A 16,148-nucleotide genomic window follows, 5' to 3' on the forward strand; every position below is an offset into this window, starting at 1 on the left:
AGGACTAGACCTGCCTTTGCCAAAAAAAATAATCAGCACGTCTCCTCATCAATAGGAATCGAAGGTTTTTTCAATAATTGAAATCGGTTGAACGGTGTTCTTGAAATCGTCGACGAAAATTTGTATCTGAACACACACACACACACGTATACATCCATTTTTTTTAGGTATGCTAAAATGTTCAGAAACCTCTAAAACGTAAAGATATGCAAACATTTTCACTTTCATTTTTTTTTTTGCGATTACTATAACTTACCCTAGGGAAGTTAATAAATATTTTTTTCTGGAAAAAAAAATAATTTTTACAGTTTAACTGTTAACTCCATCACCAGTCGAAAATTCATCAAAATCTTAGAAAAGTAAACCTAAGGTTCTCCTTGTTAGATTATGAATATTATATTTTAACACTCCGTGTTTCACTAAATACAAAATTTTCAAAGAACAAAAAAATTTTCTAAAGACCATGTTCTTCACAGATTTCCTGAAGATGGAACGAACATAGTTCAGAAAAGTTGACAATAAATGAGTTTTCTAAAAAAATTTTTTTTGTTATTTATTACTATTAGATTCCTTAGTCCATGCTGAACAATATATAATTTGTTTATACAGATCTTGGCACTTTTTTAATTTATTATTCCGCTCAATGATACTTTCGCCCACATTACATTTAAGATCAAAAGTTTCAAAAGCCTCTGTTACATTCTCCCGCCGAATTTGAATCCCTAAAAACGGTGTTTGTTGCTGGGTGCCCATTTGCTTCGCATTGTATTTTATCGTAATCGTCAAAAATAAAATATTCATAAAGGTATTGATTATATTATTCTGACAACTCTCTCATTTTCTTCTCCTCCGAATAGGTAATTGCTATTTTTGTAATTGCCTTCGCTTTCGTGGCAATTAACTTCGGAAGTTGAAATTCGCATTTGGCCGGGATTCATATAAATCGCCGAAAGGAAAAAAAAACGATGTGAACTAAATGTTTTGATGGAAAATGAATTTTTGATAGAGTTCTGTATGTATTTTCTTTCAGAGTTATAATTGCTTATTTTTGTACTGGAAAAATAATTAGGTATAAAAATACATGTTCTTAATTCAAGTGTTTCAAATAAAATTAATCTTACATGATCATATAAATATGATGTGCAATTCCTAACCGATAAGACTCTCTTTAATTATTATTTTGATAATGAATATTATAAATTGCCTTTTCCATTTAAAACATGTTTAAAAATACTCATTCTTCATTGAAAAATTTCAAATCAAATTCTTCTTGCATTGGAATTGATAAAAATATATTTTAGTTTGTTTTAATAAATAGTGCTCTGGTATATATCACCTGATTTGCGTAGTAATAGTGACGAAAGAGCTGTATAAATATACAAACATATATATATATATATATATATATATATATATATATATGTGTGTGTGTGTGTGTGTGCGAGTGTGTGCGTGTGTGTGTGTGTGTTGATATTAATTGAACACCTTAGATTATTCACAAATTAATATAAATTTTTATGACTCCTCCTCACAAATATATCTCTTTCTAGTATAAAGGGTTCTTCATCCTTTCTTGATAATATACGAGTTTTTCTTATTTTAAAAAATTATGAATATGATTTTTAATTTTGACAATACTTAATTTCTCCCCTTTTAAATTCAAAAACTCCAAAAAAAACTACAGAATTTGTTTATAAAGTAGATTGCAATGATTGTAATGTTTGTTCATAAGTCAAATTTTTCAATTCCAGTACAAGAGAATATATCAACATGTTTAAAATTATAAAAATCCAAAACTGTGTTTTCCGATCAAATGATAAATTTCAAACACACCTTTGATAAAAATAATCCTATCAGTAATTAATTAATTATCCCATATAAAGAACCAGACAGCTTGCAATTATATGGAAATAAAAAAGAAAAAAAATCTGCAATACCTTGTTTTATTTATTTAAATTGTTCTAGTGTTAATGAACGTAGTTCTTCTTTACTTTTACTTTTTGAAAGTTACCAAAAAGGGCTGATTAACATTTGTAAATCCAATGTATTTCCTTAATATTTAACCTCATGTTTTCACTTACATACTTTTTATTTTTCATTTTTTGTTTTTTTACTCTTTGTTCATTCAATGAAAAGTTTTAGAAGTTACTTGATTGAACCAGATGATTTTATAATATGTCAATATATAAGGTTGTCAAATATCTCCCTTCCGCCTTTTTGTATTATAAATCAAGAGCAAAAAAGCGGAAGGGAGATATTTGACAACCTAATATTATGAAATTATAATACGTAAATATTTTATAAATGTTTTTTTACTAAAAAAAGTTTAGCACAAGAAGAAGTATAAGCAATACAAGGTTAGGGGTGAATGTGTTATCCTACTATTTCACAAAAAGGCAATCCAGCGGTTATCCATTCTCCTTTGCGTGGCGATTATATTTAATAAATATTTATCTATCTAGTTATGTTGCAGCAATGCCTTCGAGTGTCTATTCTCACTTCAAATCATATTTGCAATATATGACCTATCTGGTATCATCCTGCTTGATATCGAGCTGGCCAGAATTGAAACCAGGAATTGCTAGTCCATGTTCATTTCCTCAACTGGCTCTGATTTTTCTAGTACCTATCGATTTTTTCTACGCTGCCATAGAAAAATATTTAATTATATTATATCATTTCCATTTGCATGAGTCCATTGTCGTGTGAGCCTTATTGATGTCGTTCGTATGACGGTGATCACAGACAGGTATTTCTATGTAGGTAGGTATCCGAGCTACTCTCTGATGCAGTTCAACGCGCATTGTTGACGATCAAACGGATAACATTTTGAATATTTAATGTGCATCGGAAGTGAAAAACTATACATTGACACTATTATTATGTTTCGATTCGCGACGGCTCTAGATTATGCGATAAAAATTGATTATTATTCATTCATATCTCATATCTATTATGATTTAGTTATCAGTATTGTTTCTATAACGTCGTATGGTTTACGAAAGTTCCTTCTATCAACAAAAAAACTTACCGCTGGGTAATTTTTTATTTTTGTTCTAACTTCCTTCATATTAGCGATAATATTTTTTGTTTTATTTTATCTATATAAAACAGATTGCAATTGTGTGTAGTGAAATAAAATAATCATTTCTGTGTGAACAAATTTGTTTTTGATAATTCCCAAAATAGTTAAAGTTAAATTAATGTATACCGACCAGGAGGGAAGCGTCAACATATTATAATGATGAAAGCACAAACTAGTGGTGCATGGCATCGTGCCTTAAGGCAAATTGCTGGAACTTCCCGTACCGATAATTAGAACTTTTACAAAAAACTCTAAAATTTTTTGAAAACTTTTTTTAAAAAATGAAATTTTTAAGAATTTTTAGATTGACTTTTGAAAAAAATTTGACTTTTTTCAAAAATTAGAATTTTTTTATACTATGAATTTTTCTGAAAATTTTGAACTTACAAAAAATGATGACCTGATCATTCGACTTAAAGAATTCATAATGAGGTCAAAGTCAAACAGCAAATTATTACATACCTAACAAAGCTAATTTATCCATTATTATCCTTCTCGATTGCAACATTTGTAACTTTTACACATAAAAAACAAAATTGAAGCAAAGTGAAGGAGAAATGAGTACAATATTCAACGAAAGTGTTATATACCATTCTAAATTTGACAAAGTTTTCTGCTAAAACTTATACAGTTTCACATTTTTGTGGATGCATTTTTTGTAATTAGCACAATAATAATATAGACTAGACATGATAATTGAATACAATGACAAAATGTTTTTTTTTTGAACAGCAATCAGGACTTAAAGGTACTATGATCTTTATAAATAGAAGAGCAGCAAATTAAAAATTCAAGAAAAAATTAGTACAGTCTAGTTTCAACTTCATTAAAGTGTAGACACCAATCTTATTTTATACAAAATTTTGAACTAAAACTTACACTAGTATTGTAAATTTCATATTTTTATGAATGCCTTGTTGTGACTTTCTCATTAGCACCATCATTAGACAAAATAATTGAGTACCATAACATTTTTTTGAAAGGCAATCACAACTTAATATGAACTTTTATACATTAAAAAAATGCATAAAGAAATGAGTACAAACAAGTCTAGCAAAAGTGTTAGTCTAAAAAATTTTGAACTAAAACATACACTAGTTTTACAAATTCCAAATTTTTGTGCATGCTGATTTTTTTCATTAGCACAATAATGTAGTCTGGACAAAATAAACAAATACTACGATAAAGTGTGTTTTTGAACACACTTCTTAACCATGTAGCTTCTTTAGCAATCCAACATTTGGCCTGTCTCTATTTGATATATTTTATTATTACAGTTTCTCTAACCAATAATTCACTTGCATCAATAGTTTCAAGCAAATACTAATATCTCTCTTTCATTGTATCAGGTTGTACAAAGTATATCTAACCTGTATCCTTCTTGTCAAACCTCTTACCAAAAGCCTTAACAAAATGTTTAAATACAAAATTGTGATGATTGGCCTTATTTCACTAGAGTTACAATTGCACAAGCAAAATGTCACCAACAAGGTCCACATGACAATGGATGCATGGTAATGGAAATATAATATAGTTAAATATTTTTCTATGATCATGTATAGAATGAAAAGTTAATTGTCTGCCGATTTGATTCGCTTATAGTGCACACGTTTATGTAAAAAAATATAATAAAAAGAGTGCGCGTAAGGTTCACACGCGATTGAAGTAAAACTCATTTGCTACTGTACAAGGTGAATAGATTTAAGTAAAAATATATACATCATATAACAATTTTGAATAATTTTTATTAGTAATATGGTAATACTCGTGATGCACACATTTATTAGTGTCAACCATTATACATATTTATATAATGATAAATTATAACTTATATATTTATAATAGGATTAAAAATATGTAGAATATTTAAAAACAATAATATAATTAAAGTCATATTTCAAATATGATTTTAGTCATATTTCAAAGTTCATTTAGAAATGAACCTTCATTAGAGAAATGAAGTAATTGCTGATTAATATTATTAATATTTGTTCACACAGTGGATTATGTTAAACAACGCCTAAACAAAAATTGTTTTTGCAACTTTACTCATCATGTAATTGTGTTTAAAGAACTTCATGTAATTAAAATTAACATACATTCATTGAGTGCTTGTATTTTTTTTACTTTTTCGCTAGCGATATAATCTCATTCTTTGAACAGCTGTAAAATCTTGCCTAAAAAAATATTTTCTATTTTAATAACTTCAAATGTTTATAGAAACTACAAATAATATAGAAATAATGTTTAATCAATAAACTTACGTTTGAGTTTTAACTAGAGGTTCAGTACACGGCCCAAACGTTTAATTTGTTTTATTATTTCCAAGGAACAGGGCAAAATATTCTTCTGGTTCAGGAATTTTTATTGAATCAAGATTTGTACTACGATGTAACTTTAAAATGTTTATTTATCTATGCCGATTTCCTTGTTGATATCGATACGCATACAACGTTGATGCCGATACGCATACAACGATAGATCTCTATTCACATACACGACGGCTAATCCCAATCGACCCGTATAGAAATGATCTCATCGAGAGCGAATGACGAACAGTTCGGGCGTAACGGACTTCCGTTGCATTTGTACGGATTTACACCCTAGTCGCGCCTAAAAAAAGTTTTACTTCAAAAAATTATATGTTCATATAAATGATTGTACAGATTAAATTAATTACCTACATACAATACTTAGACTGATAAGATCAACAAAAATGTTATAATGCCCGAAGGTAGTTAAACATATTGAAATTAATACATCCCGGCTCTCATGTAATGTTTGCTCGAGAATGTTAACTTTTACGTTTTATTTTACATCCCTTTTATAATTGCGCAGCTTTACATATCAAAAGTTTCTATCTCAGTGTTTAATTAAATGTTATTGCTATAATGAGATATATGCTCGTACAGCGTTGCATAATGAAAGACGGAACGCTGAAACGGTGAAATGCTAATTACTATTTTAAAAACGAGTAGCAAATTAGAAACTCTAGCTTCGTAGGTGATATCTTTGTCATTTGGTAAAATGATGAGTTTCAGATGCATTTTGCACTGTCGACGACGTTAGCTAGGAAAGCGCCCGGTGTTATCGTTCAATATCCTTTCGGGAATGCGACCGTTCGAAGATCTGTGTCTAACGGTCGAAGACTAGATCTCGGAGCGTACTCAAGGTCTTATGGAAGATCAGGAGAGTACTCTATAAAACTAACTTTCCGAAGGGTATGTCATATAAATCTAAAAACATATTGATATTTTTATATCTTTAGGATTCAGGGCTTTATGATTCTGATTATTTTGGCATACCTTAGAAAAATGGACTTATGTATCTGTGTGTATGGTTTTGTATCCATGTATAATCGAACTATGACCTCAGCATCCATTTACTTCAACATCATGCAGAAATTTACTCACTCTTACACAACAATATGTGTACATTTGTTCGACATTCCCTCTATAACAAGACTTCACAAAAAAACTGCCTCTAAATTCCAGTGCAATTCCTACCATTTATGTTTAAATTAGCCCTAAAAGTTATAGAGTTAAAAATTATGATCGAATATAGTTGTTCGAGATTGATTGTTAATAGATCAATTGAAATATTCATTAGTTTTATTTTAGTATTTCAGACAAATGAGTTTAATAGGTTTTGAGAAAGGCAGGTCTAGTCGTTTTGGGGGATAGAAAAAAATAATGCAGTAAATGATATTTCAACCATTAAAAGAATGGAACGACCGTTAACAAAGATTCGAAAAACATCTTATTTGTATTGGCGATGTGTTGAAAGTCCAAAAAAACTCATCGGTTTTGAAGACACTGATATGAGAAACAAGTGCAGAAAAGAGCCATTTAGGTCTCAAAAATGTAACTTATTGCCAGGCATTTGCTTCTTAAGAGGCACAACTAGTGTGAAATTTTCAAAAAATCGAATTCCATATCAATCAATTTTTCCATATTTCGATAGGTTATACCTTTAAAAACAACATACCAAAATTTTAAATCGATATCTTAAATAGTTTTTGAGTCACAGCCATTTAAAGAGTATATATATATATATAGTATATAGTATAACGATCATTTTATCTTTAAACGCGTTTTTCTCGAAACAGCATTTTCCGAATTTGCTGCAGCGATTACTCAAAAACAAATGATCCGATCACTATCAAATTTTTTTACATGTTCTATATATAGTTCTCCGTAAACTGAACTATCGATTTTTTGATCGGATCAAAAATCGAATTTTGGCAGTCGAAAAACGACCAAAATTTTAGGTAAAATTCGACTTTTAAAAAAAAAACGCCGTCATTTTGTCAATTTTTTTTTTTTTTCTTTATCGTAGTTCATTTTACAGAAAATATTATCTAGTTTAACGAAATTTTTTTTTTATAATTTCATCCACGTAGAAGGCCGGAATCACTGCAGCAGTGAAGGGCCTTTTTTTGTCGCGCCGTTGGAGATCGAGGATAACTTAAAAAATATTTAATTTTTTCCTTCAAAAATTTTACTATGTATTCTTAAAACATGTATAAATATATCCCAAACATTTTGATGTGATTGATAAAGTAGTTTTTTTAATATAAATTCCCAAAAATCACCTTTTTTTAGGCGGTTACACTAGTTGTGCCCCTTAAATTATGCGATAGAAATTTTATTAGTGCGAATAATTTTTGGGTTCATATCAATATTTGAGATAAAATTCATTTTTGCAATCAATAATTATGATAATTTGGGAAAAAATTACATAATATAGTATGTAATTGTAAAGCCGAATGTGATTATATAGAGCCAATAAATTTAATCAGTGTAATAAATATAATTTAAGAGAAAATCGTGTTTTAATATTTACTCCAGATTCAATGTGTAAATGATAATAGTATAGCCCAAGTAAAAATCCTGAAAATAAATAATCAGCATTTTTTAAATCTAGTATATTGGGATAACATAGATACCTATATAACAATATTTTATTTATTTACTGATTGGTCTCACTGACTTTAAGCATTTAACAACATTTTTATTTCGTGATTTATTCAGTGGTTTTACAACATATTGGATTATATTAAGATATTGTTTCTTATATCCCATTCCTATAAAATTTTTACTCCATACAACAATTTTTTTGAAATCACATATATTTAGAATCATAACTCAATTTTCAAGTAGAAATTCCTACAATCAATTTGCGAGTCAGGCCTGTTACCATTACTAATCATAACATTTAATATTTTAAGAAAATCAACATTTCACATTTTATCACAAAAATATTTTGTACAGGGATTAAAGTCATTTAATATGGAAGCATTTGTTTCTGAAACAATATATCAACAATTTATTATTTATTTATCCGAACTCACTGTAACATATCTCCCTGAACTAGAAATGAATAATATATTTTATTCATATTTTTCCATAAACAAACGCTTCCGCTTTAAATTGTATACTATAATTTGAATTTCATTTCCAAGTTTTTCGTGTTTTTATTTAATTTATCATGTGGAAATCTTGAATAAAATCCTGATCAATTTAGAATGATTCTATAACGTATATAGTATGAATGATTCTTGAAAGTGAAGAGAGTAATGAGAATTATATATAAATATATCTTCAATTCCTATGTCCCCTTTCTCATCGCAGTATTCAATGCCTAATAAGCATATTATTATGCATGAATTAATTAATTGCTTAATTGAATTACATAATCGTCAAATTTCAGGGAACAATTCAGGTCACATCCCCAGAGAGATCATTTTCCGGATGAACGATGAGATGATATTCGCGATAGCAAAGTACTTCAACGCAATTCAGTTTACGGTAGCATTAAAAGCTACTACTGGACGCAGAAGCAAAAGCAAAAACAAGCAGCAAAAGCACAAGCAGCCACTCTTATCTTGCCGATTATGAGCGTTTTCTCTCCGCAACGATATTGACGACTTTATTTTATTTTAATGGGAAAATGCTGTGTTCAACAATAAAAGGCCATAAAAGAGCAAATCAAAATTGTAAAGGAAACTAGAAAAGTGTAAGAGTCGTTCGCTTACCAAAAAACCTCAAGTTTACTAGTCTGACACTCGGCATCCATATGGGAAAGCTTTAGCTAAACTGTGACCATTTTTCGGTAATTGTGATTATTTTTTTTTATTTTTGTCTATTTAAACTTTGGAACCGTAATCCTAAACAACATTTCTAAAAACCAGTCAAAACTAATGACATCTTTGCAATAAGTTGTCTAGAGCCAAGATTATTTGTTAAACTGTGAATTTAAAATTTTCAAAATTGATAGACTTAAAGGCTGTCCTTTATAAAAATGTACTAAAGGGCTTTCGCAACTTAAAATTACTTATTACCTTCATACTAAAAAAACGAGTAATTTCCCGTACAATGTTTGAACATTATAGAACCAAAAATTATTAGGGGGCGGCCATTAATCACGTGATCGAGTTTTTAGATATTTTTAGAGCCCTCTACCCCTTGGTAATACGTCGTGATATTTAAAAAACATCACGTGTATTTTTAGTCACGTAAAAGTTTTCGAAGAAATTTTTCGAATTTACGAAAAAACCGCTTTTTTTGAAAATGTTTGGATTTTTTTAAAAAAATTATACACGTGATATCTTACCCAAATGGTACCCAAAAAAATGAAAACAGAATTTATACTTATACTTAAAATCTCTATAAAAAGTCTGATAATTTCGATGTGCTTATATCCAGATCATTTTTGACCACCAAATGTCAGTTTATGGAGCTTTTTTCCTGCATGTCCGAAGTCAGTCAATACAAGTAAAACGCTTTTTGAATCATTCTGGTCGGATGCTTCGTTCTTCCAAAAATTTAATTGCAATTTTTTGCACTTTTGGCCTCATATCTTCGAAACGGCTAGGCCTACCTTTGCCAAAAACTAATCAGAACATCTGACCATTAATAGAAAACGAATGTTTTTTGAATCATCCAAATCGGTTAATCTGTACTCTCGAAATCGTCGACGAAAAACTATATCCCCTCATACATACACACACACATACAGACAGACACATTCATACATCTAGTTTTTCTAAGATATGCCAAAATGTTCAAACGTAAAGATATACAAAAATGTTCATTTTCGATTTTTGCGAATACTACAACTAACCCTAAGGAAAGTTAAAAAAAAATAGTTCTACAAGCAATATAAATAAACAGTTTTCCACGTCGAATGTTAGTAACTTGATGCCCCCACAAATGTAAAATAAAATAGTTCATTATCACTTTTATCTCACATTTGTGTGGCTACCACGAAACAAACCATATAAATAACTGTACTATAAATAAAAACCTAAAAATAACATAAAATTTGCTAACACATATAAAATAATTTGCACTTAAAATTATATTTAGGTATACATATATTATTAAGTGAAGACTAATATATTGATTTAAAAAAAAACTGTTACAATAAGTCCTGGTGGCTGGTCCAGGAAAATTTCATTGATATAAAAGCAGGATAGTGGGTAGTTTAAAAAATCCAGAATAGCTTGTAATTTATATTTGTTTTTTGCTTACATGTATCAAAAAATCTAGATATCAAACTGTCCAAGGAATCGAACCTGGAACCGGGTAGTTGCAAGAAAACAAGCTTTTCTAGTAACGTTGAATGCAAATGATACAGTTAAAACTTGAGTCTAAAACTCTCTAGCGAAATAGAAAACTTTTTATCGAACATTTTGGTAGTACTTAGAATGTCTAAATCAAAAATGCCAATCCAATGATTGGATATACGAAAACAATTAAATTGATCTCCAAAAAATCATCTAATCTGAACTATATATTACAGTACAAAGAATTGCTTTACCACAAACGCATTACAAATTGCCTTCACGGAATGAAAATAAATAATTATGTATTTATAACACAAACGCACATTTAATATTTTATCAACTTCAACAATGCATAATATTGATAAGCTTTCCGGCGAGGTTTACTATGCGAATAACATATTTTGTTTATTGCAACAGTAGCGGAGAATTTAATTATTCATGTTATGACTCAGATAATATTTATGGGAAATAATAATTGCGTATAAAAAATAGGATTACAGGAAAAAGATGTGATAAATCTAACGGTAACTAAATTATACATAAGGTTATAATTTTTGAATATTTGCAGTTGAAATGCAATTATTTTTAACTGCAAAAAACACTTACAATATTAGTAATTATATGTAATATAATTTCCAAGCTATTATGGATTTTTTTAAACCACCCACAATCTTGCTTATATCAATGAAATTATAATTTAGGAAAGCTAGGGGCTAGTTGTAACAATTTTTTTTTAATTAATATATCAGGAGCTAGATAGATGCTTTAACTATTCTTCTGCCTTAATGATTTTTCCTAGAAAAGGTGCAGATATATAAAATTTAATAACGTAAACCGAAACTTTATGAAAAAACCATTCTATATTACATAGGTATTAAAAATGACGGACCTGCACACTTCTGTTTATTACGTCGGCCTGCGGGCAGTAGATATAGTTAGGCAGGACGGTTTACATGTACAATGGAGACAAACAAATTATTTAATAACTAGTTACTAGTTACCCCTGTTACAAACAGCCCCAACCTTCCTATCTAATTTGGAAATAATACAAATATTGCAAAATTACAAAAAATAATTAAATTAAAACAATAACTGCATAAACTCATATAAAACTATTAGATTAATTATATAAGTTTTCAAACAGTTCAAACCTAAAAGGGTGTGTGCCTGCAGATAATTTATTTGGATGATAAAATATTTTTTGTGAAAATATATTAAGTAAAATTTAATAAATATTCGTAGAGTAGAAAAAACCATTGAAGTCGTGCTTATTAGACGATTTTTACTAAATTATAATATAAATTAAATAGTATAATGATAACTAGAATAATATTTAAAGCTTTTTCCAGAGTGTCTTTATAGAGACAAGTAGCGATAAATAATGTCATTTACTTATTTTTGTATAATTGTAGTAGATGGTTTTTTGTGGCTATACATGTATACAAAACCACATTTGAAAATTACAAAAAAAAAATATACTATATAAAAAAGTGTATCAATAAACTGTATAAAAAATCTAGAATATATAGATGAAAGCAAAAGTTTTGCATACACTATTTATAAATATATCCAGGATTCATTCCATTTTTCAGTCTTAATCCAATATGCAGAAAAATATTACAAAATTAACAGATTATCCAAAAATTTAATTATATAAAAAATTCTTCAAAACAGTTGTACATATCAAACAGCAATCAGAACTAACACGCAACCCAATGGCTTTTCTATCTTATTATCATATATTTATTTTTAATATATTACTACTGCTTATTATCAGGTTAACCAAGGTAATTTTTATTGTCATATTGAATCGATGTCAAAGTGTATAACTATTATCCCAATTCCAAGACATACTGTCAACAATCAATTACCAGTTAATTAAGCAATACAATGAGTTATTTTATCTAGATCAGCCAACAGGCGTCTAATTAGTGCGCGCGACTGACGACGTAGGAAGACCAAGGTCTGCCTATTTGAAGTTCAATTTCGAATTAGCTTTCGAGCTTGATATTTTGTTATTGAGAAAATATATTTCACTGGAAGGTCACAGGTGAGATTATCATTACCTCCTTTCATGACGATCGCGTCCTGTTATGAAATGTCGCTTGGAAAACATCAATAAGGCTTCGCGGAGATGTCATTGGAATATGTAAGGAGTAAAGGAGTAGGAGGTGAAAAAGTTAGCCATTGAAAGTAAGCAGGATCAAATCCCGCACTACGAGCATCCTAGTAGTGATGGGCGTTGAATCAACGAACGGTTATTTTCAACCGTTTCTTCTTCGTTAACTAACTAACCGTTTCGTCGCAACGAAATAACTAGTTGAAAATCAACTGGTTTCGAAGCAGTTGAAAACATGGCGGCCAGTTAGTTTTTTCAACGATATAGGAATTCGTTCGTTGTCGAAAACGAACGTAGGCAGGTACCTGCGTCGGAAAGGATCAACTAATACTATGAAACTCGCTTATTGCTGGGCTACTGCTTTTATAATATTGCAAATGTACATGTACATCTTAAAAGAAACTTGCAACACGCGCCAAATCGTTTAATTTTAGAAAATCAGTTACATTTGTTATAGTTTTCAATGGTTAATATTTTTCATAAAAATCTCATAGCATTTGTCTTGTAATAATTTTTTTAAACTAAACCTGAAAATTGATTTTTTATTTTTCATAACATTTTATATAACTATACATTTTTATATTGCTATTTTTATATAACATGTAAATTCGATGTTTTAGTATATGGCTTTGCTGTAATGAAAATATTTAAGTTTTTTAAATTAAACCTTTATTATATATATATATATATATATATATATGTGTGTGTGTGTGTGTGTGTGTGTGTAATAAATGTGACAATTCACATTTATTTCTTTTTATTCATCAAATCCAACGTCAACTTGACTTTTATAAGAACAAACTTCATATTACCAACTTTCAATGAAACAGTTATTTCAACTATCAGTTTCTTAACGTTGCCAGCGTTGAATCGTTAAAAATAACTATAGTTGAAAAATAACTAGTTATTTAACTAGTTGACGAAACCCCGATAACCGTTTCGTTTCGTTGACGGCAAAACCGTCAACGACCCACCTCTACATCCTAGTATCGAGCAGTAGTGATATGCATTGAAATAGATATAGTATGAAAATATAGATATAGTCTGAGGCAATTTTTCATTCCCTCAACACAAATAAAATGTTTTTTGAATGATTCAAATCGGACTAAAAACTAATCAGCAAGTCTCCACATCAATAGGAATCGAATGTTTTTGAATGATTCAAATCAGTTGATCTGTACTCTCGAAATCGTGGACGAAAAATTTTATCTGCACATACATACGCACATACACATACATCCATCTTTTCTAAGGTATGCCGAAATGTTCAAAAACACCTAAAACGTAAAAATATGCAAAATATTCCATTTCCAATTTTTTTAAACTTCCCGTAGGGTAAGTTATAGTAATCGCAAAAAATCGAAAATAAAAATTTTATATATCTTTACGTTTCAGAGGTTGCTGAATATTTTGGTATACCTTAGAAAAAATGGATGTATGTGTGTGTGTGTGTGTGCGTGTATGTATGTGTGTGCGGATACAAATTTTCGTCGACGATTTCGGGAACACGGATGAAGCAATTTGAATAATTCAAAAAACATTCGATTCGTATTGATAAGGAGACGTGCTGATTAGTTTTTGGCGGAGGCAGGTCTAGCCGTTCCGAAGATATGGGGCAAAAAGTGCCAAAAACGGTACCTCAGTTTTTAAGAGAACGGAGCGTCCAATTTTAATAATTCAAAAAACATTTTACTTGTATTGACAAGGTGAAGAACCGATCAAATGGCAGGTCTAGCGGTTTCGGAGATCTAATGAAAAAAGTAAAAAAAAAATGCCATTTGGCGGTCAAAAATGATCATTAGACATATGCACATCAAATTATCAGATATTTTATAGAGATTTTAACAATAAGTATAAATTTTGTTTACATTCCTATGGGTTCCGTACCAATGTTTATCCCTTAGACAGCGACGCGGCGCTTACGCGGTTTATATTTTGTCTATATGCAGTTAAAGCAGTACGATTGCTTTGAAAAAAGTTCAGATCTTCCAAAATGTGTCAAAACGAAGAAAACATTTTTTTCAAAAAAAAAATAAATAAAAAAAAAAAAAATTCATTTTTTTTTTTCTTTTAATTTTTTTTTTTTCCAAAAAAGTAATTTTTTGTCCAATTTATAGTTTCTCAAAAATCTTATTTTTTCGAAGTAAATTTTTTACAAAATTGTTAATCGTTTTTAAAAAAATAATAATTTTTGGTATGGGAAGTTCCAGCAATTTTCCTTAAGGCACGATGCCTTAATTGCCTTAAGACAGAATTCCACTTACAGCTAGTTTGATTACTATAACTTACCCTACAAAAGGTTAAAAGTATGACTCCAAGTGAAACTAGCCTTTCGAGACCTTTAAAAGTTCGGAACATTGCTGCACATATATATCATCTATTAGAAAAATATCTAATAATGTCATCACAAAGAGAAGGGATTGCCTTCTAATAACACTATGTTAAAAAGCATTTATATGCAGATTAGGGTGGTCCTTTATATGGATATTTTCAAACAAGCAAATACAATGTTATTATCAAAATTTTGATTCACTTGTCACTAAGTTATAGAATTCTAAAAAACAAGTGGAATTCTACCCATGTTATTTCTATAAGAAACTTTGGTTAGAGTGCGGTTTAGCTAAAAGTTAATATTAAGAGCTAAAACTTTCAGTAATTTTTTGTTTCATTTCGGAAGCATTAGAGCCTCTGGGAGCAAAGAAATTCGAAAATATCCATATTAAGAACCATCCTAATGTATATATATATATATACAAAAAATATAAGCTAGTTAGATTTAATCATAAACTCGACATTCACATTTTTCTCATTTTCGTATATCTTTTACTGGTCACATTATTAAGGGTTGATCATAAATCCCTTTGTTGTTCATTATACAGATATCTTATGAATTTATGGCAACACAAAATTAAGTTCTGATATATTTCGCGACCAAATAATGTGTCTATAACTCTCATGCTCGGGCAGTAATGATATTTCGTGATAATGTGATATGTAGAATATTTCAACCCTCGGGCTCAGAAATTGTTTAGTATGTATTCGAGAGGAATAACAGAAATGATGCAAGGTCGCGCGTTTCGCATATTAATGCAGCGTGCAACAAGGGTGACTAACAACTTCATTGTACGATTTGCGTCGAAACGTGCACGACGTATTCTCTGAATCATATTTCACGCTAACGGAATCACTAGTGCATTCCTAGAAGTTTAATTTGGGAAGTTCAGTTTACAATTGTTGAACGTATTCATACATAATACAACAAAATAAAACAGAACACATGGGTAAACAATTTCCATCACGTTTGTTGCGAAAGCAAAGCAAATATTTGATATTAATCCTATGCCTTTTCATTATTTGGATTTGTGAAAGATAGA

At 29.5% G+C, this 16,148-nt stretch overlaps 1 protein-coding gene across 1 annotated transcript in view; it reads right to left on the reverse strand.

The window, feature by feature from the left end:
• Positions 1 to 16,148, reverse strand: part of LOC113378799 (protein lap4) — a 77,654-nt gene that overhangs the window by 38,669 nt on the left and 22,837 nt on the right. The window lies entirely within an intron of this gene.

Source organism: Ctenocephalides felis, unplaced genomic scaffold, assembly GCF_003426905.1.
Source record: "Ctenocephalides felis isolate EL2017-DRISC unplaced genomic scaffold, ASM342690v1 CF-g0.4_SCAFFOLD_01886, whole genome shotgun sequence".
Taxonomy (NCBI): Eukaryota; Metazoa; Arthropoda; class Insecta; order Siphonaptera; family Pulicidae; genus Ctenocephalides; species Ctenocephalides felis.